This window comes from Hemiscyllium ocellatum, chromosome 10, assembly GCF_020745735.1.
Source record: "Hemiscyllium ocellatum isolate sHemOce1 chromosome 10, sHemOce1.pat.X.cur, whole genome shotgun sequence".
Lineage (NCBI taxonomy): Eukaryota > Metazoa > Chordata > Chondrichthyes > Orectolobiformes > Hemiscylliidae > Hemiscyllium > Hemiscyllium ocellatum.
The window spans coordinates 82,004,655-82,027,660 of NC_083410.1; the positions used below are offsets into that span (position 1 = coordinate 82,004,655).

The 23,006-nt window shown below is 41.8% G+C and overlaps 1 protein-coding gene across 1 annotated transcript in view; it reads right to left on the bottom strand.

The window, feature by feature from the left end:
• The window catches only part of agpat4 (1-acylglycerol-3-phosphate O-acyltransferase 4 (lysophosphatidic acid acyltransferase, delta)), a 192,394-nt gene extending 171,957 nt beyond the window's left edge, over positions 1 to 20,437 (bottom strand). Inside the window, exon 1 of the mRNA XM_060831011.1 lies at positions 20,367 to 20,437. The gene's annotated coding sequence lies outside the window, so the exon portion shown is untranslated. The remainder of the gene's footprint in view (positions 1 to 20,366) is intronic.
• Between the last annotated feature and the right edge of the window lie 2,569 nt (positions 20,438 to 23,006).

Here is a 23,006-nt window from a genome sequence, read left to right on the forward strand (position 1 = left end):
CCACACCCACCTACCAGGCGGTGGTGCTACACCGGCTGCCCGCTATGTCCCCCCAGGACCACGTTCCCCTAGATCCCCGTACACCACTGGCCGCACCACCGCAGACGCCGCACAATACAGTCTACGATTTTCCGCTGTGACCCTGCATGTTCCCCATTCTACCCCCTGGTGTGAGTCTGGCATCTGGCGGGGCCCCGATCGTAGCAGCCACCGCGTTGCCCTGCAGCCATACCCCACTGACCCTTCCTACGTCCACCGTTTACGCCGCTGTTGGGTGGGGGGGGGGGGGGGGGGAAGTTACTTCACGCACTCATGATTGCATCTGTGTGCACTCCTCGGCTGGGCTTAACCTTGGTGTTTTCAACACCTTTTTGCATCCTGCTAACCTCTGCCGGTTGGTCGCTCTCTCTAACGCCAAGGGGGGACTGTTGTTGTACTACCTCGGGAGCAATGCTCTTGTCTTGACTGCAGTACACACAGTTGCAGCTATCTTTCATGCTCCTCTGTTCCGATCAGATAGCAGGGTTCCATCTGTATGTGCCTACTCCTACTCCTCCTACCCCGTACTAACCCTGGGGTGGGTCGGTCTGCTGTCCAGGTACCCCTTCCATCATTGGCAACGTGCACACTAGCACTGTCCGCTACATGCCAGCATCAGGGAACACTGTGTGCCCCGGCGACTCGCCTAACCATCATAGCGCACGGCCTCTATCAACGGATTCACCTAACGACCACGAGGAACAGCCACTGGCCACCACCCTTCGCTGTAAGGATTGATGACTGGTTAGCCAAGGATGGTGGGCCTCCTCGGATGAGAGGCTACCTAAAGCAGGCACAGTCAAACTGTGGGGCCCTACGTTCGAGTCGTACTCAACGCTCGCATCAATGTCGGCGACTCATGATGGTTTTATGACATATTCTCCTCTGCACCATTCCCGGACCACAGTACACCTGTTTGCTACATTTTGGTTACTGCTGAGAACAACACAGCTGCTAGTGTCCCGTTTCGTTTACCTAACAAATTCACGCATCGGCGTTCCATGGACTGCAGACCTGAGCCCCCATTGATTTTCTTTCTCCCCTCTAGAACTCTTCCGCCCATTATTATACTAATCCGTGATACCTTCATACCTTCACCATTTTCCCGACCTCTCTCTGTCGCTTTACCATAACTGATTACTTTGTCCTTTTGTTCCCTTTGCAAAAGAACCCTCCCGGAGCAACACCTTAGTTTAGATTTACATGCTTTTGTTTAAATTCTCTGTATGTACCTTGTTATGCGGGCGTTGCGATGGGGGGTGTGTGGCCTCTAAAAGAGGCCAAGGGAGGGAATGTTGGGGAGAATACACCATCAGATTGCCTAGAGTGGGGCTAGGGAGGGTAGCACTATTGCTACAGCAGACATTACCAGTTCCAGTCCCCAAACAGTTAATCACAGCCATGGGGGAGAACCAAGCAACTGCAGGGCTACCTGTCTGAAGTAACATTCCTCGCTGATTAGATCATGTCAGCCAGTATCAGACTGCCCCATTGAGAACTCATGACTAATAAAGGAACCGGTAACTGTCGAACGGTGTGAATTGCGCTATCGGAGTACATGATTATTAAAGCATCTGTTAATGTACCTACTAGAACGGATTCCCGTCGAAACCCATGATAAATAATAATGATTGTTAATTCGCTTGCGGAAAACCATTGACTCTGTCACGGAGAACGCCTAGCCTGTCAGACACATAGTAATGAGATCGATACTCTGAACAATGGACTATTGATTGCAGGGTCGGAACTGCCGACCCCAGGATAGCTGTACCATTGTCCGGCACAGCGGGAGCTGGACAGGCACCTCGATGCGGCCAATAGAGGCGCAGACCCCCTCGCTCTCAGGTGTACTGACCAATGAGGGGACGAACGAGGGAGAACTGACCGGGAACTCCTGGCGGCGCGAAGTATAATTGAGCCAGGTCCGAAGGAGAAGACAGAACGCCTTCTCCAACGAATTGCATGCTGTAGAATTCGTTGTATAGTTTGCCAGTTTTGATTCTGTAAAATAAACGGTGCTCTGCTCCAAACTAAAGAAGCTGGTGCAGTCTCTCCTTCCAAAGAACTTGCGAAGACTGGAACCCTGAGGTTCCGGCCTAACACATACTTCCAACAGGACAACAATGATAACAATTCAAAAATATTCCACTGATTGTGTAAAGTGCTTTGGATCATCTTCAGGCCATGAAAGGTGCTACAAATTTCCTGTTTTTATAACTCTGCGTATCAAGAAACTACAAAAGTGAAATTTAAAATGTCAGAAAGACTAAGCCCAATCAAAAACCTTGTATGTGTATGTGGTTGGTATTTTATTTGAAATGAGATAACTCAAAATTAGTTACATTTTTAAAGCAATGTAACTGTTTGAGTTTGTCCCCAAATAACTTTAAACTTGGTAAATCCATATAAAGAATTCCACTAATGTGATAGTGCATTGAAACTGAGTGCCCTAGATTGCATGATGGATTTGTGCTTAATGTGTTAAAAACAAAAAACTGCTGGAAATCACAGCAGGTCAGGCAGCCTCTGTGGAGAGACAGCAAGCTAATGTTTTGAGTCTTGATGACTCTTTATCAAGCTCTGACTCGAAATGTTAGCCTGCTGTCTCTCCACGGATGTTGCCTGACCCACTGTGATTTCTAGCATTTTTCATTTTCAATACAGATTCCAGCATCAGCAGTAATTTGCTCTTCAATGTGTTACTTAATTTTTTATGAGCTATACACCAAGATATACCATTAAAATCATTTCAAATTAAATTATCAATTTTTTACTGTTGAATGGCTTCAGGCACAAATGACACTTATGCAATATCATCTATTTGCTATAGTGGAAGTGAAGATTGCTCCTAAAGTTGTGTGGCATTGAGAAGCAAAGGAGGAAGATGGACCCAAGTCTGAGGTTGGACTTGAAATGCTTTCAATATGGTGCTTATTGAAAGTGTCATGAAGGATTTTTTTTTAACAGGTGTGATTTTTTTGTGAGTCTGAAGGTGAACACAGGTCTTTAGAGGAAATGTTCTTTTGCTGCTTCACACTTCATTTGAGTAGATTTATGTGGCTGATAGTTAAAAATAACAAAAAAAAAGACCAGAAATAACTGCTGATCATAGTGAACTGATAGCTACAACACTCTTAAAAATCCCAGGAGGTTAAATTGCTTTCTGCAAGTCATGCAAAGCAGGTTCATAATGAATTGGCATTTGTTCAAGTTAACAGTTTAGAAGTTTGGCTTGGTGTAAAACAAGTTGTAGACTTCAATTTTATCCTTTCTATCTATTCCTTTTGTAGAAATGCTTACTTAAATAAAAGAAATAGGTTAAGCATTAGTTCTCTAACACTGCTAAAATGAAACCACATTATTCTGAAGCTATATCTCTTTCCCCAGTTATCCCATACACTTAAAATGCTTGTGAAATAATTTCGGATTTTTTCTTAATTTTACCTGGGATTATACTTTCTTCCCCCTTTTTGCTCTCCTAATTTCCCTTTTAAAATCCCCCCTGCATATTCAGTACTCTGCTAGGGTGTCTGCTGTTTCTGTTGGTGCCACCCTTTATCTTTATTGGACCATGTTGGTCCTTACTCTCTCTATGTCCTTCTTTAATGAACCCCACTGGTCTGACCCAGATTTATCTAAAGGTATCTGCTCCCACTCCACTCTGACCAAATCATACCTGACCTTAATGAAATCAGCCAGCCAAAGTTTAGAACTTTGATTTCAGGCTCATCCAAAATACCACCTGTCCATTGCTACGCATCCATTAAAGAAGCCTCTGTCCCTTGTCCGCATTTTAGAAAATCAAAGCATAATGCTGTGCTCCTCCTTACAGGCAGAAATTGAAGCATACAGAAAGTACTGCAGAAAACAAAAGAGCTTCTATGGGACTACTTAGAGTTGGCAGACTGGACATATTCAAGAACTCAGTGACCAACCTAAACAAGTATGCCACTACCATTAAGTTAGTACATAGATGACAAATGCTGAAGAAGTTAATCCAAACATTCCCCAACCAGAAACCATGGAAGAACTAGGAGATCCGCTCCCTACTGAAATCCATGTCTGAGGTATTCAAGTTGGGTGACCCTGACCTATACAGGAAATCCAGGTGTCAGCTTTGCATCAGGGACATGAAGAGGCAATACCAAACTAAGTTTGAGGCCCAGACTAACCACATTGACCCCTGTCATTTGTGGCAAGACTTACACCACATAAACGGCTACAAAACAAAGTCAAACTGAATCGCAGGCAACAGTATATCCCTACCCACTGAGCTCAATGCATTTTATGCTCCCTTTGAACTGAAGGGCAGTGAATTGATGCCACCCGTCCCAACAGCCTCAGATGCACCTATATTCTCAGTCACTATCACAGACATTAGAACTACCTTCTTAAGGGTGAATCCACAGAAAGTGACCAGGTTGAATAGAGTCCCCAACTGAGCACTCATATCCTGCTAGCGGGACCAACCAGCAGGAGTATTCACAGATATCTTCAACCTCCCCTTACTATGATTTGAAGGCCCCACCTGCTTCAAGATGACCTCCATCATCCTAGCGCGAAAGAAATATCATTTAGTTTGCCTCAATGATTACCACCTAGTGGCTCTGACATCCATAAATTTGAAATATTTCAAATGGTTGGTCATAGCTCACATCAACGCCGGCCTCCCAGATTGCCTTGATCTCTTGCAATTCACCTAATGACACAACAGGTTCATGGCAGATGCCATCTTCCTGGCCCTACACTCATCCCAAGAGAACAGAAATACCTACGTCAAACTCCTACTTATTAACTACAGCTCCACCTCCAACACCATAATTCCAAACAAACCCATCTCCAAACTCCAGGATCTAGGTCTCTGCTCCCCTTTCTATAACTGGATTCTTGACTTCCTGACCTACAGATAGAATAGGTAACAATACCTCCTCCACGATAATCTTCAACACTGGCACTCTGCAAATCTATGTACTCAGCCCCCTACTATTCTCCTTATACACACACAAAATTATGTGGCCAAATTCTGCACCAACTCCATTTACATGTTTGCTTATGAAGCACTGTTGTAGGTTGGCTCTCAAACAATGACGAGGCTGAGTACAGAAGGGAGATAGAATTTTTAGTGGCATGTTGTAAAGACAACAATCTCTCCATCATTATCAGCAAAATGATGGAATTGGTAATTGACTTCGAGGAACAGAATAGAGGGCATGCCCCTGTATGTAAGCTGGTGCTGAGGTGGAGATGGTTAACTGCGTCAGCTTACTGGGAGTGATGATCACCAACAATCTGTCTTGGTGCAGCTGTGTTGACACTACAGTCAAGAAAGCACAACAAGACCTCTAATTTCTCAAGAGGCTAAGGAAATTTGGCATGTCCATTAAGTGTCTTATAATTTATTTCTACATGCACCATAGAAAGCATCCTATCTGGATGCATCACAGCATGGTATGGAAACTGATCTTCCCTATACTGTAAGAAACTATAGAGTTGTGAACACAGCCCGGTCCATCAATCATCCAACTTCCCATTCATTGATTTTATCTAAACTTCCCACTGAATTAGGAAAGCAACCAATGTAATCAAAGACCCCTCCCACACCAGTTATACTGTCTTCCACCCTCTTCCATCTGGCGGAAAAAAATAAAAGTTTAAATACACAAAAAGATTCAAGAACAGCTTCTTCTTCTTTGTTATCAGACTTTTAAATGGACTTCTAAAATGTTAATGTTGAACTCTCTCTGCATCTGCTTGGCAGCTGTAACACTGTATCCTACATTCTGTTCTGTTACCCTGATACACTTGAATAGCACAATCTGCATGTAAAGCACATAAAACAACACTTTTCACTGTACCTCGGTACATGTGACCGTAATAAATAAAATAAAATCAAAGCAGCCTTGTCCCTTCTCATAATAATCTTGAATCTATTAGTTATGATTGTTATATGAAAAATGCTCCTCTACTGATACTTCAACCATTTACCCAGCTTTATTACCTAAAGTTAAGTCTAGGATTATCCCCTCACTGGTAGGTCCTCCCACATACTGGCTTTAAAAGCTTTCCTGGATCCATTTTAAGAATTCAGTTCCCTCTATACCTTTCACATTTTGACTACCCCAGTTAATTTTGGGAAAATTGAAATTCCCCACTACCATATTAAAATTATACTTCTGTCAGAAGTTATTAGATTACCTACAGTGTGGAAACAGGCCCTTCAGCCCAACAAGTCCACACCGACCCGCCAAAGTGCAACCCACCCATGCCGCTACACCTAACACTACAGGCAATTTAGCATGGCCAATTCACTTAACCTGCACATTTTTGGACTGTGGGAGGAAACCGGAGCACCCGGAGGAAACCCACGCAAACTCGGGGAGAATGTGCAAACTCCACATAGTCAGTCGCCTGAGGCGGGAATTGAACCCAGGTCTCTAGCGCTATGAGGCAGCAGTGCTAACCACTGTGCCACCATGCCACTCACAGTGACTTCAGTCAATGTCAATATTTATTAACCCAGATGAAGAAGTGTGTAAAGTGGCTGAAGTTTCTGTTATTGACACTTTAATGGTCTGTTTGATTGAACCTTTATAGAGTTGAATTGTAAGAACAGGAGATTGGATGCTTTTTTCTAAACATGATATGTTTAACTTGTTGACGGTTTATGTTTCATTGGCTTTGTAAGTACATGGTAGGCCCATGAGTTGGCATGCAGCTATAAGGTACCAATGGGATGGATGAATGGGATGGGTTGGCATTAAATTTACATAGGCACATGCAGGTGGCATGCAGAATGGGTGGATGATGATGGGGTATGAGGGGTGCAGTCTCAAAGGCCTAAAATGTAACCAATCAAGTAGAACAAAATCCCAGAGAACCAAAATAAATGTTTTAACCAGTTGCCTCAGCACTTGTCCACTCTTGTGGCCATCTCTAATCTGTTTCTGGGGTGAGTGGGCTTGATTCTGCCTACAATCACACTCTGCCACTGCCCCACCATCAAGAAAAGTAGAAAAAATGGTATTATTCACAGACCATTCTACCAAAGCAGGTGAGAGACATTAGAGAATTTCCCAATCTGAGTTATCCGCCTTAGTAGCAAAATTTCCAGCCTTACTCATATGATGGCTCTAGTCAAAAGGAATAGGGATTTCAAGCTTAAGGAGAGACCAGGAAGCTAGTATTGTTCTACTTAAAGGAAAGAGAATAAAGAGGAAACTTGAAAAATATCTTTAAATTCGCAGAAGGCCTTATTGTGTAAATAAGACAACTTTTTCCAGTGGCAGGTGGGTCAGTAACCAGGCAACCAGATTAAGCTACTTTGCAAAAAGAGCCAGAGGCAACATAAAGAAATTTTTTTACATTGTGAGCTTTTTTGATCTGGAATGAACCTCAAAAGTGAATTGGATAAGTACCTGATTGGAAAAAACATTGCGGGTTGCATGGAAAAAAGCAGGGTTTGAGAGCCTTGTTGGATAGGTGGAATCTCAGATCTGCAGAGAGTGAAGATGTTTGATGTAGCTTTTCAGTATTTTGATAGTTATTTGCCCAAACAAAGAAAGACAAATGTGCTTCACTTTGCAAGTATTCTCATTTCCATCAACAATACATTTAAGCCCAGATATTTGCCATGTTGGAGAGGTTCCCCAATGTGACAAACATGGTGGAAAAGATTGGAATTATAAGGCATACACATGGACATGACATTGCCTATTTTTGTGGAGGTATGGGATTGGACTCTGATCAAGTTTTGCATCTGTGCAGTTTGTGGAGGCTGTTGGCAATTTAAATCCTCATTTGAATCTAAGTTTACATGATGAGCAAACAGACATCAGAGATTACATGAATCCAAAATGAAAATCCTTGGTATAAAGGAGTTTTTAAGTAGCTTGAGAATTCAGGTTGAATAGGCAAGCATTTTAAAAATAAATTAGAACTCAGATCAAACATTGTTGCCACAACATGCAGATATGACAAAAACAATTGGAAGTTTTACTTATACTCCTGGTTCAAGTCGGGCACATTGCAAACCCATTAATTAATAGTGAATAAGCATTGGGCATATTAAAGATATATGCCATTCTGGACTAACAGGTGAATTTTTGGGAGACTTCAATAAGGCTGTGAAAAGATAGGAGATCTTTCATTAAAGCCACAAAGGTAGAAATCATCCAAGAAACTACAAAAAAAAGGGAACCTTCCATTAAAGCTGTGAAAACGTGGGAGTCCTCGATTAACCTTGAAAGATGGGAATTCATCATTACAACTGTGAAAAGGCAAGAATCCACCATTTCAATGGCAAAATGTATGAAAACCTTCCAAGACAGCAGAAAGGCACAGGAGAGCTAGCATTACTGTAAAACAAAATCTTTAAAGTAAATGAGATATCTAAGCATATCTAAACCATCCTATTAGAAATAGTATCATAAGATGAGATAGGCCAACTAGAGCACAAATTATGAAATCCTGGTGAAAACAATTCTTAAGATGTTGAATGGCTTCAAAATTGGATAGTAAGTCAGAATCTGAATAAATTACTACACTTGGCATGACAACAGATGATGTTATAGACCAAGGCATGCTTTTATGGTAAAACAACAGGTTACTTTCAGAAAATGCTGAAGCAGAACACAGCCACAGAAAAGGAAAAGATCAAAGAAGGGCCCACACAAATAATCTCCTGTAGAAGTCAACGCAAAGACTTCCGAGGAGAAATCAGTGACCAGACCTAGTGTTTTAGCAAGCTGATATTTATGTCAATGCGCATCTCTCAAGTTTCAAGTTAAATGCCAAAATAAATATCACAATATTGACAGATCAGATGCCTTGGTTGAGAAACCACTCACATAGAACAAAGAACAGTATAGCACAGGAACAAGCTTCTTGGCCCTCCAAGCTTGTGCCAACACATTTTGTCCTTCCATACTAAAACTGTCTTCACTTGCAGAATCCATACCTCTCTATTCCCTTCCTTGGCATATATTTATCTAGGTATTTTTTGAATGCTGTTATTGTGTCTGCTTCAACCACCTCCTCTGGCAGCACATTTCAAGCACTCACATCTTTTGTGCGAAAAAAACTTGCCTCGCACATCTCTTTTAAACTTCTCCCTTGCCCCTTGAACCTTTGTCCTGTAGTAATTGTCCCCTCCACCCTGGGAAAATGCCTCATACCTTCCACTCTATTCATGCCATTCACAAGCTTATTAACGTTTATTTGGTCACCCCTCAACATCCTGTGTTCCAATGAGAACAAGCCCATTCAATCTAACCTTTCCTCACAGCTAAAGTTCCCCACACCAGGTAAACCTTTTCTGTACCATCTCCAAAATATCCACATCCTTCTGGTAATGTCGTGACCAGAACTATATGCAATATTCCACGTGTGGCCTAACTAAAGTTCTGTAAACTTGCAGCATAACTTGTCTATCCTCACACTGTATGGCAGGCATACCATAGGCCTTTTTAACCACCTTATCTACCTGTGCTGCTGCCTTCAGTGGAGTACTGCAACCCAGATCCCTCTATATATCAGTACTCCTAAGAGTTCTGCCTTTCACTGCATAATTTCCACCTGTACCTGACCTTACAAAATGCAGCACCTCATGTTTGTCCAGATTAAACTCCATCTGTCATTTTTTTGCCCATGCCTCCAACCGATCTATATCCTGTTGTATCCTCTGACAATCCTCTTCACTACAAAATTTGTACCATTTGCAGACTTACTAATTAGACCAGCTATGTTTTCCTGACTTCACATGACAAAGGAGCAGTGCTCCAAAAGCTTGCGTTTTCAAATAAACCTGTTGGACTATAGCTTGGTGTCACATGACTTCTGACCATATCTGACATGGTTCTTTACAGAAAGTGGTGGCTGCATAGAATGCACTGCCAGTGGTGGAGTAGAGTCACATACATTAGGGACATTTAAGTGATTCTTGGATAGGCACATGGAAGATAGAACAGTACAGCTCTGTGGCCGTCAATGTTGTGCTGACCTTTTATCCTACTCTAAGATCAAACTATCCTACTTATCCTTCATTGTACTAAGTTCTAAAATATGATACCGACCTACATAAGGGAATATTAGGGCAGAAGACCAAAACAGTGATCAAAGAGATTTTAATAGCTTCTTAAAAGAGGAAAGCAAGGTAGAGAGATGCAAACGTTTAAGTGTAGGAGCTTGGCAGCCTAAAGCATGGTGGAGCAATTAAAATTACAGGCACTCAAGGGCACAGAATTAGATGACCACCGGAAATCAGTGGGCTGTGGGGTTGGGGAAGAATATGGTGATAGAGAATTAGGAGCTGATGGCTTTGAAATTGAGATTGAAAATTTTAAACTTGAGGTGTTGTTTAAGTGAGAGCTAATATAAGTCAGCAAGTTCATGGATGATGGATAAGTAAGACTTCGTGAGAATTGGAACATGGGCAGCAGAATTTAGGATGCATCAAGTTTAAAGAAGGTAGAATATGGGAGTCTGATCAGGAATATGTCAAAATAATCAACCTACAAATAACAGGAGTAAGGATAAGGGTTTCAGCAGCATATGAAATGAGACATGAGCCAAGTGAGATAATGTTCATGGGTTCTCCCATCAAATTGATGGATGAGTGTTCAGTAACAGACCAATTGTTTACCATCTTATTGATAATATCTCATTTGTGTGGTAAGCTAAATCTTGATTTGCAGATCCAGTGATGGAGGGTTGAGTAAAAGCATTAGCCGGAGGGTTGAGTAAAAGCATTAGCCTTGCAGTGTGCTCACTTGTCCTGGAAAGATCTGATTCAGTCCTGTTCTAATATCAAAATTGTTTAATGATTACTTCTCCTTTTGGAGCTGATTCTTCACATGTCATGTCAAATAGCTTTTCCAGAATGCAGTGCTATGGAAATGATTCAGTAGTGTTACTGCGCACTGTGACTTCTTGATTCTCATGCCTAGCATCATTGTTTGCTCAAAGGGTGAGTGTTGTACCTTTGCTTTTGGAGACAATGAGAGACTTGAGAACTTCATGAAATGCCTCTTGAAGCTCTGCAGCCTTGTTCTCCCATCACTTGTTCTTCATTTCTCTTAGTTTGGCTTGCAGCACATGTTTTGGTTGATGGTATCTGGTTTTTCTTGCTGATTTTCTTTTGTGCACGTTATCTAAAAGTTTGATTCTATCTTGGTCGTTCTTGTTAAACTGATTTTAATGTTTCCATTTAACAAATCCAAGGAACTATGCAGTACTATGAGAACCATCTCTTTTTCTAAGAATCTTCAATGTCTGTTTCACCTCTGGCATATTAGCAAATAATATAGCTATTTTGTGGCTGTTTCCCTTGTGATTTGAATCAGGTCTTATAGCACCACATTCTTTCTCTGTGTACAGAAATTTCTTATGAATTCTTTATTGGATTTATCAGTGAATATCTAATATTTATTGTCTTTTGTTTTATTCTTCCTCTTTTCAATATATATTCTATCAAATTCATCCGCAATAGCGAGACATCTGTTCACCTTTCTCTATTCCAGAGTAAAGAACTCCAGATAATTCAGTCTTCCTTGGTGGTTAAAATCTTCAACATCATCAACAACAATTTGTACTTATAGAGTCATAGTGGCATACAGCATGGAAAAAACCCTTCCACCAATTAGTCCATGTTGAACATAAGAATCTAGCACATTTAATTTGAACAGGCTAGACCATGGCAGATGGCATATAATGTGAAGCTATTTATTTTTTTGAAAAAGCAGAAAGGCAGAATTCTTGGTTTGCTTGGTTTCTTGGGTTGGACGTCGATGTGATATGGTCTACGTGCTTCTGTATATATTAGCCCATGTCACATTTACCATGAAGACTGCATTCACATTGGGACAGATGTCTTGAGGTTTATTAATAACACCAACTATTTACATTGTTATGAAACATCAGATTTAGAAATAGAGGTCTGAACCAGGTCTGAACAATATACACTGTAGAGAGAAGAATGGTAGAATCAAGTGAGGTATTCAGTGAGGCCCATCTCAACATTTCATCCAGTTCATGTTTCTTAAATGCTGTGGCACAATTCTGCTAGGCAGCGGTAAGTTCCCTTTGATACTCATAATTGCTTCTTAAGTTTAGATCAAGTGGCGCTGGAAAAGCACAGTAGGTCAAGCAACATCCGAGGAGCAGGAAAATTGACATTTTGGGCAAAAGATGAAGGGCTTTTGCCTGAACTGTCAATTTTCCTGCTTCTTGGATGCTGCCTAACCTGCTGTGCTTTTCCAGCACCAGTTTGATCTAAACTCTGGTTTCCAGCATCTGCAGTCCTTACTTTTGCTGAATTCCTTCTTAAGTGGATTGTTAACGGCCTAACTCACCATGGGTTACAATCTTATCAAACTTGCCATACAAACTAGCCATTGGGAAAGTTCAACTTAGAAACGAGAATGGATTATTGGCAAATTCAACTTGCCACTTGCTTCAGTAGACCTCCATTTTGCCCACAGACTGCAGAGCAGGACATGATTCACTGACACCAGCCACACATACCCCTTCAACCACTGACATTAACATTCCATTTTTAGGAAGTAATTGCCAGAAGCAAGTTGACCATCCTCAGCTGAACCTTCCATGTCCAGAGGGTGGAGGTGGAGAGGCCAGCCACCTCCACAGTCCCTTGAGGGGAAATTGTTAAGCATGTGATCCTTCATTCAGCTGTATGCTTCATGGCACCATCTTGTCTCCTTGTGACTCATGCAACGCTTTGCATCCCACACACATGTGCTTTCAGCCCTGAGAATCATCGCATGGGGTGATAAGGTCTGCATATTATTGACTGTCCAGCAGTCTCTGAGGGTGTTGGGCCTGTCTCTGTATAGCACCTGCCAATTTGTCCATCAAGGCAGACAAATGGTCACAGGCTTGGCTACATTGTTACATCACCTGAGTGATAACGGTAAATATGTTCCAGGACTAGCTGTGTCGTTCCAGCTTCTCTGCTGTGAGGGTTAGCATTTTCTGTCTGCCTGCCGCTGCTTCTCTTCCTTCTGGATGAGATCACCATCACTAAGATTACAAGGTCATCTCCTGCTAGGGGCTCAGCAGGTGCCTGATCTCTGACTGCCAGTGGCCTGGGTGTTTCTCCCTCACCCATCTATGTAGTAGCTGGTGTGTGGAGCTCACTATGCGCCCTTATACAGTCCACAGGAATGTTGCCATCTCTGCTGCTAGATGGTCTGTGAGCCAATGTGAACAGTGGTCCCTCTAATACGTTGCATGGGGAGGTCAAGGACCATTCCTCTGTGGGAGATGGATTGTCATTTGGAGGATGGGTGCAAATGTAAGACACATGAGGCAGACAACAATGCGATCATTGACTAGTAGTAGTGCTCAGGTCATTTTAATTTCTGCCTGGTTTCAGGTGTCAGGACAGAGATATCTCCACATCCCTGCAGGAGCGGTCCATGTTCTTCTGCATAGGCAAGTATTCTTTCCTCCAAGGGCATGAGGACAGAGATACCTGGTGTCACAGCACCTGTCCAGTGTTGCACAGGTATTTTATGGGATGTCTTCTCCTGTAATGTCATAAAAGAGCTGAATGGTGGCATAGCTGTTCAGGCTGGTGAGTATTGGGTAAGGCTGATGAGGTGTTCTGAGGGAGTGAGGAGCAGTGCAAAAGGGCATGTGGTGTTAGTGGTATGAGAATTTTTGAAATAATTAGGCTGGGAGAGGGAAGGTGTTGCGTGCAACAGAGAGGGCAGCAGAGCAGTGGCATTAGTGGGAGGTGAATGTGGTGGCACAGATAAGTATGAAGTAGAAGAGAGCAGAATACTTCTTTCACTCTGGCAGAGAAGATAAGATCATTGACCATCTTCCTGCACTGCTTCCTAGTTGTCCTCATCCTGAAGATGGTGCTGTTTTGAGTAGTGAGACAATGCTGCCACTTTAACAAGGTTATGTTGTCCTTGGTTATTTTCAAGATGGTTTCGTAAAGGCAGAGGTTCTGATATGTCTGGAAATGGCTCCTTGAAAACAGTGGCATGTGAGTGGCCAGTTCTCTCAGTTCAGGTTTTTTTTAGTTTGATCTGTTTTTAGCAGAAAGTCAAAAAGCTACTGGGGATGTGGAGAAGCAGCTACAGTGAAAAGAGGTTTCATGTTTCAACAGAGGTCTTGCTTGAACCTTTTCTCTGAAAACCCTGCCTGTAAGAACCTGTGTTTGAATTTACCTTTTGCCAAGGGATGTTTGCTAAGGGTTTATGGGATGTTGCAGGGATTGGAACAGCTCCATTAAGTTGCAATATCGTATTGGTTGGGTGATCAAATAAGTTAATTTATTCTAAATTCTGTTTTCTTTTGTTTGTGTTTCATTCATCATGTTTAAGCTGAGTGGTTTGACCAGGTACATCACTCTTGAAATATCCACTTTACATTAGCCTAAAAAAGAATAAAAAGTTAGCCTCCTGGGCTACCTTCTTGAAACATTTTGAGGGGATCTGGCCTGATCCATAAAGGTGGTGATCTCCAACCAGGCTGGCATGGAATGTGGCCTCCTCTGCTGGTCCTCCTAGAAGGGGACTCCTTTTCCCTTGACTACCCTATTCACAAGGACCTCCCATTTCTCTCTCAAAGAAGCAAGTGTCAGGCTCCCAACCTCTGCCATATTTCCTCACCCCTTCCACAACTGAGCAGTACAGCTACCTGCAGGTGCACAGAGGGTTGGAAGATGGCATGACCACAAGGGATGATGGTCTGAGGGAGGACCTCTGCTGAGCGGTGGGTTGCTATAATAATGACATAAAGTCATAGTCATAGAGTCATGGAGATATACAGCATTGAAACAGACCCTTCGGTCCAACTTGTCCATGCCAACTAGATATCCCAACCCAATCTTGTCCCACCTGCCAGCTACCAGCCCATATTTCTCCAAACACTTCCTATTCACATACCCATCCTGATGCCTTTTAAATGTTGCAATTGTACCAGCCGCCACTATTTCTTCTGGCAGCTCATTCCACACATGCACCACCCTCTGTGTGAAAACAATTGCCCCTTAGGTCCCTTTTATATCTTTCCCCTCTCATCCTAAACCTAAGCCCTTTATTTCTGAACTCCCTCACCCCAGGAAAAAGACCTTGTCTATTTATCCTATCCATGTCCCTCATGATTTTATAAACCCCTGTAAGGTCACCCCTCAGCCTCCGGGGCTCCAGTGAAAACAGCCCTAGCCTCTTCAACCTTTCCCATATCTCAGCCCTAGCAACATCCTTGCAAATCTTTTCTGAACCCAAGATGGGACAGAAATTAGAAGTAATTCTTACCATGAGGGCTCAAGTGGCAATTAATGTCATGAGTTTGGTAAGTTACAGCCAGGAATTGACACAGGAATTACTCTGCAGATCTTTACAAGACTCACAATTTGCTAAAAGACCGTAGGAATCAGTCCATAGTGTGAGTTCCATGCTTACTGATATTGTGGGTACATTACATGACTGTATCACGATACATATCCCCCATTGCACTGACTCCATCACAGAGTGACTTCTGAAGGTGAGGTGAGGAGTCTTATACCAGAATGTCATGTGTTGCAATGTAACCTAGCTATCTAAAAGGTACATTGCTTTTCTGAGATCTGTGCAAAAATACAATAGGACAGCTTTCACCAAGTGTGACATCAAGGAGCTCAGACAAAATTGAAGTCGATAGAAATCAAGGGGAAGATTTCCACCAGTTGGAGTCACACACACGTAGGAAGGTTATTGTGGTTATTGGAGGGGTCATCTTCCCTCCAGGATGTTGCAGCATGAGTTCCACAAGATTGGGTCCCAGCTCTAATAATCTTCAGCTTCATTAATAACCTTCCTTCCTACAGCAGGTCAGGAAGTGTGGAACTTCACTGATGGTTACATAGTGTTCAATACCATATGTAACTCCTCAGATACTAAAGAAGCCCACACTGTATGCTGCTAAATAGCAAGTAGACTGTGTCCATTAAGACAGACTCTAACCATCTACCTTTGGCATGTAATGGCATTAGTATCACTGAACCCCACAGTATCAACAAAGTAAGGGATTACCATTGACCAGAAACAGATCTGTACTAGAAATATTATGGCTACAAGAGTATGCCAGAGACTGGATTAGAGACATAGTTATTAATATATCTGAACAGGTTGATTAAAACTATCTATACCTCTCCTCTGAAGCTGGTACAATGGTTATGTCACTGGTCTAGTAATCCAGAGATTCAAGCTAATACTCTGGGCACATGGGTTCAGCTCCCACCACTGTTGTAATTTAAGGACCTTGTGGTGCAATGCTAGTGTCCCTATTGCTGAGCCAGGAGGTCTGGGCTCAAGTCATACTTGCCCCAGAGATGTGTCATACGTGTCCAAAAGGTTGATTAAAACAACTAAAAGTGCACTTAGAAAATTGTAACGTGTTTGATTGTAGTTAACACAGATTTATGAAAGAAAATCATGTGTGATCAGTGTTTGGTCCTCAGCTACTCAGTGTAAGTAATCACTTCAGTAAGGAGACTAGGTGTAACATTTCTAAGTTTGCTGTAATATAAAGGTAAATGGGAAACTAAATGGTGAGGAAAATGCAAAGAGGCTGCAGAAGGATATAGACAAGTTTGGTGAGTGGGCAGAAATGTCCTTTTTGGTCAGAAAATTAAAACCATTTTTTTTTTGAATGGTGAAAGGCGAGGAAATGTTTGTATTCAAGTGGAGTAAGGTGTCCCTGTGGATAAAGCAAAGAACGTTTACATATAGATACAATTAAGCAAATCAAAAGATAAATGCTATGTTAGCTTTTGCTGAATTATAAGAATTAAAAATGATCTTTCTTCAGAGAACCCTGGAGTACATTGCATTTTTGATTTGCTTCCCGAAGGGCAGATTGTTCTAGACTGATGCCAGGCCGGTTCCTAAGCTGAGTGGATTACTTCGTAAGGAGAGATATATAAAATTTTTAAAAGGCATGGTCGGCTATATATTGAGAAAATGTTCCACAGACTGGAAAATCTAGGGCAGAGGGTCACAATCTGAGAATAAGGGGTTAGCCACTATGATTGAGTTAAGGAAAAATTTCTTATTTCAAATGGTTGTGATTCAGTAAGATTCTCTACATAAGGAGTTGTGGATGTTCATTTTTTGAGTGTATTCAAGTCAGAGGTCAGTAGACTTTTAGGGCAAAACTGCAGGCAGAATTAAAACAGATGATTGGCCATGAACTTCTGCAATGTTGATGCAGACTCAAGGGTCCAAATGGCCTAATCATGTTTCCTGAGTTCTCATGTTGTTGTGGAACTTGGTGTGAATTAAAACATGGGAAACAGAATTTTCGTTCACCTCAAGTTTATGTTGATAGGTCAGAGTGTGGGAGTGCATAGGAATAGTCAGGTCTAGAGATAACAAAAGCAGAGATGAGTGTTTCAGCAACTGATGTGCTGAGATAGGGGTTGAGTCAGGTGATGCTATGGAGGTTGAAATGGGGCAGTCTTAGTGGGGTTTTGAAGCTATGATTGGAAACTGATCTCATGGTCAAATATGATGATAGTGTCAAGAACAGTCAAGTTCACCATCACATATTGGAAAATAGGAAGGATGAAGTCAATGCTAGGCAACAGAATTTGTGGTAGAACTGAACACAACTGCTTTAGTAGTCCCATTTTCCTGTTTTCTTTGCTGAAAATTTCTGTTCATTTAGTACTGGACATTTTCAGCATTCTGACAATTTAGAGACAGTGGAGGGGCCAGAAAAGTTGGTTGATGTAAGATGTATCACCAACATTCAAGCAGAAACTGACAAGGTGGGCAGAATTGTAAAGGGGAATGAACTGCTCCCACCCTCTCCAGAAGGCAAGTTGGCAACCAGTCGGCAGACTGATAAGAATCTCGTCCTCAGCCAGCCATATCATGGCATGGACAGTATTTTTTTGAATGAGATGTTAATAAGCTCAATTGGGGTGTGTTACCAAACATCCCGAGACCTTGGAATGCAGGTGCACAGTTCATTAAAGCTGAAGTCACAGGTAGACAGGTTAGTGAAGAAGATGCTTAATACACTATACTCAGTGGGCTATATATGTCATTGGTTAGGCCACTTTTGGAATATTGCATTTAATTCAGCATCTCCCTGCTTGAGGAAAGATGATAAACATGAAAAGGTGCAGAAATGATTTACAAGGATGTTGCCACGGTTAGAAGTTTGAACTACAGGAAGAGGCTGAATAGGTTGGGACTATTTTCCCTGAAGCTTCGAAAGCTGAGGGGTGATCTTTATAAAATCATGAGGGGCATGGACAGGGAAAATAGTCTATCTGAGTGGAGGGGAGTCCAAACCCAGAGGGACAAAAGTTTAAGGTGAAAGGGGAAATATTTAAAAGGGATCTAAAGAGCAACATTTTCATGCTGAGGGTAGTGCGTGTGTGAAATGAGCTGCCAGTGGAAGTGGTGAAGGCTAGTACAATTATACATTTAAAAGGTGTCTGGATGGGTATATGAATAGGAAGGGTTTCAAGGGATGTGGGCCAAATGGAACTAGATTATAGAATCCCTATAGTGTGGAAACAGGCCCTTCAGCCCAACAAGTCCATACCAACACTCTGAAGGGTACTCTAACCAGACCATTCCTCCTACCTTATATTTTACCCCTGACTAATGCACCTAACCTATATATCCCTGAACACTATGGGGAATTTTAGCATGACCAATTCACCTAACCTGCACAACTTTGTACTGTGGGAGGAAACCGGAGCACCCAGAGGAAACCCACGCAGTCACGTGGAGAATGTACAAACTCCACGCAGACAGTCGCTCAAGGCTGGAATCGAACTCATGTCCCTGGTACTGTGGGGCAGCAGTGGTAACCACTGAGCCACCTGCTGCCCTAGTTTAAGGTATTGGGTCAGCATAAATGATTTGGATCAAAGGGTCTGTTTCCATGCTGTACAACGCTATAACCATAACCATTGATTTTTGATTTAGATATTGTGGATTGGCTGAAATTTCACCATCAGGTGATGTATACTTCTCATTTATGGTTGTGCAATACACCAACTCTATCCCTGGTGGGAAATTCCAGAATACACTGGAACTGACAGGGAACTGGATCAACTTTCCAGTTGATTCAGCACTCACCTCGCCCTGAGCTGTAGCAATGCTGCTTGTCTTGTAAACAAAACATAACTAATTTGAATTTTTATGCAACTCCAAGAAGTATAATGTTGAAAATCTTTGTTGAATAAACATCAACTACTGGATTTGGGATAAACAAACTATATTAGAAATGCCATCTTAATTATATTAAACTGAACCTTGACAAAAATTGCACAATCTTCTATCCATCTATTATTCACCAATATTATTAAAAATAGAAGTTCCTGCAAATTCTGCACTCCTTGAAAAACTGGAATCCAGCACCTTATCAGTCAAGCACCTCTTTATGTTAGGTCATTACGAGGTAGTAACCTACCATAATATTCAAAAATTATTTTACTACCATATAATTTGCATTCAAATTCCTCAGTTCAGATATTTAAACAGACTTACAGTCCAACTGCCACTGTAGACTTAACAAATTGTAGTCACAGTCATTAGTATTCACTCAAAAAAACTTGCTGTGTCCCTTCTAGGAATGAAAGGATCTCATTTATCTTCCAAACAGATACAGCTGTACTTGTCACATAATTTACAAAAATAAACATTTCTTCACCTTTCTTCTGATTGGTATTGGGCAGTGCAATGAAAGGCAGGTTTGGGACTTTTTCTGTGACCCATATTTTCAGCTTATTGGACCAATTTTGCTGTTGCTAGGTCTGAACATAGTCATAAAAGAGCTGACTTACAGGGAATCAGAAATGATCAACTTTCTGCAGAAACATACATATTACCATTCTGTATACAAAATCTTGTTGGACTTAAATCTACTATACAGATTTTATTTTTGGAAAATGATGGGGCTTAATTTAACACAGAAAACTTTTCACTGAGAAAGGAGAGCAAAAGTTAAGAGTTCCATAAACTGATCATGCTGATATAATATTACCGTTGTGGATCCGTGGGGCAACAAACCTGTCCATAATTCTGCTACGTTGACCAGGCTACTGTCTTTTTACCTGCCCGTGTAATGATTTTCCATGCTGCTTGTGTTCTAGTCTTCCTGCCACTCTATCATTGTCTCACTGCCATATACATTTCAGAAATTCAGCTTCTGTATTTCACAGAGGAAGTACAAGTGGCAAAACTGAATTACATAACCATCAGCAAATACAAAATAAAGAAAAAATCTTGGGGAAAATCTACCCTGTAATCTTAAAGGAGAAACCTACATAATAAAATATTAACATTGCTCACCAATTCAGTCTTGTTCCAATTGTTCTGAAAGTTAGGCTGCTGGTATGCTTATTTCATGTCGTAAAACTAATCTTTGTCCCTTAACTTTATTTAAGGCTCTTGCGTCAATGCAGGAAGAAGATAGCTTCCTTCCTGAAACAGCATCACTTAATCGACTAATGCAATCACCAGTTCTTTGGAGGGTGAATATGAGGAGGAGCTTTCATATGGATTGCAGGGAATTTGGTCAGCTTTCTAACTCCAAGTCCCTCCACCATTCAAAATCCATTCAAGGCTCAGTTAGCTCAGACCATCAGTGGGGCTGGGTCTGGGTTGCGCGAAGTGTTGGTGGGGAGTGGTTAGCATATTTTGTATTTCCACTTTAAGTGTGGGGATTCAGCAGAAAGCTTCCCCACCCAATTTTCTATTCACTTTCCCTACTGTACCTTGAGCTTTCAGATGGTGCAATAAAGGAAATGCTGGGCAATCCATCTGTGCAATAACTGTACGATATTGTGAACATAATTCTCATTTTTATTTTAATTTCATATCTGAACATTGGGGAAAGTGGCTCAGCTGTTATGATACTGGACGAATAATCCAGATTTCAAAATCAAAAACTGGGCAGCTGGAGAATTCAAATTTAATTAATTAAATAAAATAAAAATGAGTGACAGTAAACATTAAACCATTGGATTGTAAGAACGCATGCCCCAATTATTTTACCATTGTCCTTTAAGGAAGGAAATCTGTTGGTCTCACCTATATGTAAATCCAAACCCACAGAAAAGTAGTTGATTCTTAATATACCTTTAACTGGCTCTATCAGTCACTGAATTGCTGCTATGAAAGACTCTAGCTGGAATAAAACTGGAAAGATGACCCAGTTTAATTAGCCAATACAATATACAGATAGTGAGGACTGCAGATGCTGAGATCAGAGTCTAGAATAGAGTGGTGCTGGAAAAGCACATTAGGTCAGGCAGCATCTGAGGAGCAGGAAAACTGATGTTTCGGGCAAAAGCCCTTCAGCCCTTGCATCTAGCAATGTCCTCTCCACTAACATCTGAGGATGTATGCCAAATTGAAAGAGCTGTCCCACAGATCAATCTGGTATTAACTTGACTTTGGCTTATCCACAGAATCATACGTTTAGCCAATATACCAGACCTCTGCATCACAAGAGAATGCCCCATCCCGCGACAAATCCACCAGATGAGATGGTACAATCATATACAATCAGGAGGTAGTGGTTCTATAAATCCTCAACCTTGACTCTGGAGCCTCATAGTATCACCAACAAGAAAACTTCCTGCTAGCTATCACCAACCATCCAACCCAGAATTCTGGGTAATCCAAGTTGTAAGATGGGAAACAAATTGTGGCTGCAAGAGCTGCTCGTTTTTTTGAGGTATTTTCAGTGTTGGAGCTGATTTCCTCAAATTCTAGGAGCAGTCATAACAGTATTCTAAGCTGTTGTTTTGGAACTTTGGGATGATTACAACATTTAAAAGGCATTTGGATGGGTATATAAATAGGAAGGGTTTAAAGAGATATGAGCCAAATGCTGGCAAATGAGACCAGATTAATTTAGCCTTAACTACGTCACTGGGCAGGGAATTCCATAGATTTACAACCCTTTGGGTGAAGTTCCTTCTGAATTCAGTCCTAAATCTGCTCCCCTAATTTTGAGGCTATGCCCTCTTGTCGTCTTTTCACCTGCCAGTGGAAACATCCATTGTACTTCTCTCTTATCTGTTTCCTTCATAATTTTACATGTTTCTTTAAGATCCCCCCCTTATTCTTCTAAATTCCAAGGAATATAATCCTAGCCTACTCAGTCCATCCTCATTAGCCAACCCCCTCAACTCTGGAATCAACCTAGTGAACCTCCTCTGCAACCCCACTAATGCCAGTACATCTTTTCTCAAGTAAGGAGACCAAATCTGTACACAGTATTCCAGGTATGACCTCACCAGCACTCTGTACAGCTGCAACATAACTTCCCTGTTTTTAAACTCAATCCCTTTACACGTGGGGACACCTCCCACATGTATGCGACGAGTACTCATGTGACTCTGCTATCATGATCTATCTCATAAGCTGCAGGCAAAGATGCCCTGAGGCATGGTATATTAGCAAGACCAAACAAACATTACAACTATGGATGAATGGACACCGCACAACAATCACCTGGCAGGAGTGTTCCCTCCCAGTCAAGAAATACTTCAGCAGTCCAGGACATTTGGCCTTGGATCTTCTGGTGATTTTGGGAAAGGCAGACTTTGGGACAAGCAATAATGCATCGTAGCTGAGCAGAAACTGATGGCAAAGTTTGGTACCCATGGGAATGGCCTCAACTGGGGTCTTGGGTTCATGTCACACTACAGGTAACCCCACTGGACGACACACACATACACAGACCCTCTCTTGTACACAAGCTCTCTCTCATATGCAAACATATATACTCCCTGCACTCACACCAACAAACGCACCCTCTCACACATACCCCATCACATACATACTGACACACACACACACTTAACCAAGCTTACACACACTCTGTCACGTACACTCACACCCCATGCATACACTCACATGCGCACTCAATCTGTCACTCCTACATTTTATTTTGCTGAAAAACTGCATGAATCCATGTAA